A 4,133-nucleotide genomic window follows, 5' to 3' on the forward strand; every position below is an offset into this window, starting at 1 on the left:
CATTAGGAGAAAATAAAAATCGTCTAAAATCTCCTTGAAAACTTGAATACTACAGTCTCTCAAAGAATAAAATCATAAAATCATATGATTTAATTTAGAGTATTTGTGGCAGTTTCATTGCTTCCTAACACTACCAATACCTGTTGTCATGAAGGAGGACACGGTCTCTGCTTGCCCAGGGCCATGGCCCACAGCCTGTTTCCTGGGAATGAGGTTAATCACATGTTGAGGGCATCTTTTCTCAAAACTAACACTGTCAGTCCAAAGATACTTCCACAATATCAAAATTTAGTTCATTTCAACATAATGACATAAGCTTGTTGAGTCACTTCCCGGAATGGAGTGACAGCAGCTGGACTTTGGCAGAAAATTTGAATCTAAGTCCCCATCCTGGGTGTAGATTACCTTTTGAAGTGGAAGTATAGAAACTGTGTGATTCAAGCATAAATCACAGACATCATGTGACTAAAACATCAGAATTTTAGAATGTGGGGAAAAAAATAACACAGATTGTAGCAAATAATATTTTAGAAATCAGTAAGTTTCTTAAAGTGACTTACTGACAGCCAGTTTGAATACACTAACCCATCCATATGAATGCTGCTCCAAGTGTCATCACCACAGTCAAGACAATAAAGTACATTTTACAAAAACTGATGGCTTTTCTCTTTTCTCCCCAGTGTGAGAATTGCCATGCTTTCTGTGGGCACATGAGGTCTCTCTGTAGTGCTAAGATATTGTAATTGAGGAGCCCAGTGCTTGCTGATAAATCTCCTTAGCATCTCTTTGTTTTGAGGTCTTTCATACATCTTTTGTTGGGTCTATTCAAATTTATTGTTCTTTTTTTTTTTTTTTTAATAGCTTGGCTTTTTACCACTTTTCTTTTTTTTTTTTTTTATTTTTTTTTTTTTTTTTTTACTTTTTACCACTGAGTTTTAATAAAGTTCTATGTATTCTTTATGTAGCTATTTATCAGATTTCCTCCTCTCTCTCCTTCCTGTTTTCCTTTCCTCATACCCTACACCCACACCCATCAATATGCAACAAAACCAAGAAGCCCCAAGTAGCACAATACCAGCGAAGGCACAAGTCAGTGTGCATGGATAGCTCCTAGTGCACATGAGTAATGGGAAAGGAACCTTCTGAGATCTTCACCATCACCATCCTGCAGCTATCCCTGCTGCAGATGACTAATCCCTCCTGGAGACCCAGAGGGTATGAACAGTGTGGAGCATGTGGTGAGCTCAATGAGAGTTATGGTGTAAGCTGCAGGGTCTGTGGAGCTGAGGCACCTGCTGCACAGCAGGGAATTCTACAGTGGACACAGGAGAGGAAGAATGCTTAAAGAGTCGCCATGGATCTGGAATTGGCCGAGACGGCACAGTTTCTTCTAGAAGTGGCAAGTCAGAGGAGGGAAGCAGTGTCCATTCTGAGGTGCAGGTGAATATGATACCAAGGCTACAGGAAATAAATCAGGATAGTAGGCATCCCAGTTTGCTATACTTACCATAAGGTTTATATGGACAGCTGTCCACCTGTTGGTACCTATGACTGTCTTTTGTTCCTTACTATGAGATGAGAAGAAGGGAAAAGTTAAATCTTGGGGGAGACCTGGTGGCACTCAGAGGAAGGACAGCAAGTAGCCAAGAAGAGACTTGATACCCTATGAGAATATATAGGGGGACGTAATCCCCCTCAGGAACAGTCATAGGGGAGGGGAATAATGGGAAAATGGGGGGGGGAGGAATGGGAGGATACAAGGGATGGGATAAACATTGAGATGTAACAAGAATAAATTAATAAAAAAAAATATATACTTAAAAAAAAAAAAAAAAAGAATACAGCTGCTTTACTGTCACATGCCACATTGGCTCTAAAACCCAGAAGAAAAGAGACAGGCAATCTTTCCAACAAGCAGAGATGGAAACAATGGCCCAGGTTACCTATTTATATGGAAGTGGTGAAGTTACAGATCAACTCCAAGAACTATCACTCTCAGAAGGACAAACACTTCTTAGGCACCACCAGGCTAAAGTCCACCCCTTGCCCCAAGTTCTTAGTGTACATCCTGGCAACCAGCAGCACTGTGATGAGGCCAAGATCATGGATATCCTCTACATGGATATTGAGGTGCTGAAGAAATGTAATAAAAACAACAAGTAAAAAAAACTGGCCAAGAAGTATGATGCCCTTTTGGCCTCAGAGTCTTTGTTCAAGCAGCTCAGATCCCATGCATCCTGGGCCCAGATCTAAACAAGACTGGCAAGTTCCCTTCCCTGCTGACATACAATAAAAACATGGTGGCCATAGTTGATGAGGTGAAATCCACGATCAAGTGCCAGATGAAAAAGGTTCTCCTGCTGTTGGACACATAAAGATGACAGATGATGAGCTGGTCTACAACATGCACCTGGACGTCAATTTCTTAGTGCCCTTGCTGAAGAAGAATTGGCAAAATGTCCAGGCTTTGTACCGTAAGAACACCATGGGCAAGCACCAGCATCTTTGCTAGGGTGCCCCAATAAACCTTAGCACAAAAAAAGAAGAGAGAAAGAAAAGAAAAAGAAATAATCAGACATGGAACTATAAGGATGTTGCTTTGCCCTAAAATGTAGTGGCCAGGTATTCTATGCACGTTCAAAGACGTCAACTCATATGGAGCCTCTCCTGTTGATCAGTAATTGCCCATAGCACACTTATCCTCTGCCAGAGATGACTTTCCCTTGTCTACATAGCCTGACAAGAACCACTCTTATGATTCATGGAATACCTGTTGTACAAGCATCAGAGGACCAGGACACTCTTTCACATAGCAGTGGGCGCAGACCATCGAATCAACTGTTCTATTATATACTGCATGACAAGAAGCAGCTGGAATCGCCTGGCCCTGAGAAAATATTTTTCTTATTACTTCATTATTTGGGAAAGGGGTCCCCATGCACAAAACCCAGGGTCTTGACTGTGCTTAGCATATATCTGCACACTCAGCCTTGGGGGCCACATCCTTGAGGATTAGCTACAATACTTCCACACAGGGAGTATTCTATATTATACACAGTAGGGTGCTATTTCCCACAAGGGACTCCTAAGAGGCTGTAGCTCAGGTAGAACCACATAAAAGTCTATGGGAAAAGCAGGAAGCTACAGCCTCACGTTCAGCCATCGTCTAAGATTCCCCAGGATTTTCCTGCTTTGACTCCAGGATTTATGAAGTGCTCAAGTCTCAGTCAGCAAGGAAAGCTACCTGTAGGGCTCCTTAAATTTTATGTACACTCTCCAAAATATAAGCTCAAACAGCTTCATTGAGGCAGGTAGCTGGTATCATCAGAAGGAGGTAGAGTGCTTGACCTTACAAAAGAAACATATGAACACACACAGCACATATACACACATACCACATACGCACTGACGCATGGGCACACAAGCACACACCCACACCTACCAAACATACACAGATACACATACACACAGCAACAACACACATAAGAGATGTGTACATTTGCCCTCCCCCTCCCCTGTATGCACAGTGAACCCAAATCCCTAGGCATTCAGGAAAGTTGCTCCTGTGGGAGCTGAAGTTAGCTGTGTTAGCCTCCTTTTTCTAAGACTCCCTCAAAACAAAAATCGTGGAGACACTAGAGAATGTCCCTAGAAGAGATCATCTGCTGTTCTGGTGGTGGGGAGTGACTGCGTTGTTGTGATCAGGCCAATGTGTCAGTCATACAGCCCTGCCGCTCTGCATAAGGAGGCCTCAGTATTGCTTTTCCCTCTCTGAGACTGTCACAACTTTCGTGCAAATGGTCAGTCCTCACCAATGAGAACTAAGAGCATGTGCTATACACAGACTTTCCTCCTTCCTATACCTACCCCCTCCTTCCCTTCCATCCCTTGCTTTCATCACAGGGTATAAACCCTGCATCAGGATCTGAAGACTCTTTATTTTCTACTGCCTCAACAATCACTTTAATGTCAGTTGATTGATCAGGTAAGGTGACAAAGATAGAATATTTCCTTTTGTGATATGTGACTGGAGAGCTCTGTATGGAGGAAAGAAAGTTAATTTTAATGTGATATTTTTACTGATTCTATTATAATTTTCCAGGTTGTTTTTTTTTTTTTTACTATTTTCATAC

General features: G+C 42.0%; 1 pseudogene; it reads left to right on the forward strand.

Moving 5' to 3' along the window:
• The first annotated feature begins 1,951 nt into the window (after nucleotides 1-1,951).
• LOC127193615 (60S ribosomal protein L10a-like) lies at nucleotides 1,952-2,512 on the forward strand (annotated as a pseudogene).
• The last annotated feature ends 1,621 nt before the right edge of the window (nucleotides 2,513-4,133 follow it).

The sequence above is a fragment of the Acomys russatus genome, chromosome 9 (assembly GCF_903995435.1).
Source record: "Acomys russatus chromosome 9, mAcoRus1.1, whole genome shotgun sequence".
Taxonomy (NCBI): domain Eukaryota; kingdom Metazoa; phylum Chordata; class Mammalia; order Rodentia; family Muridae; genus Acomys; species Acomys russatus.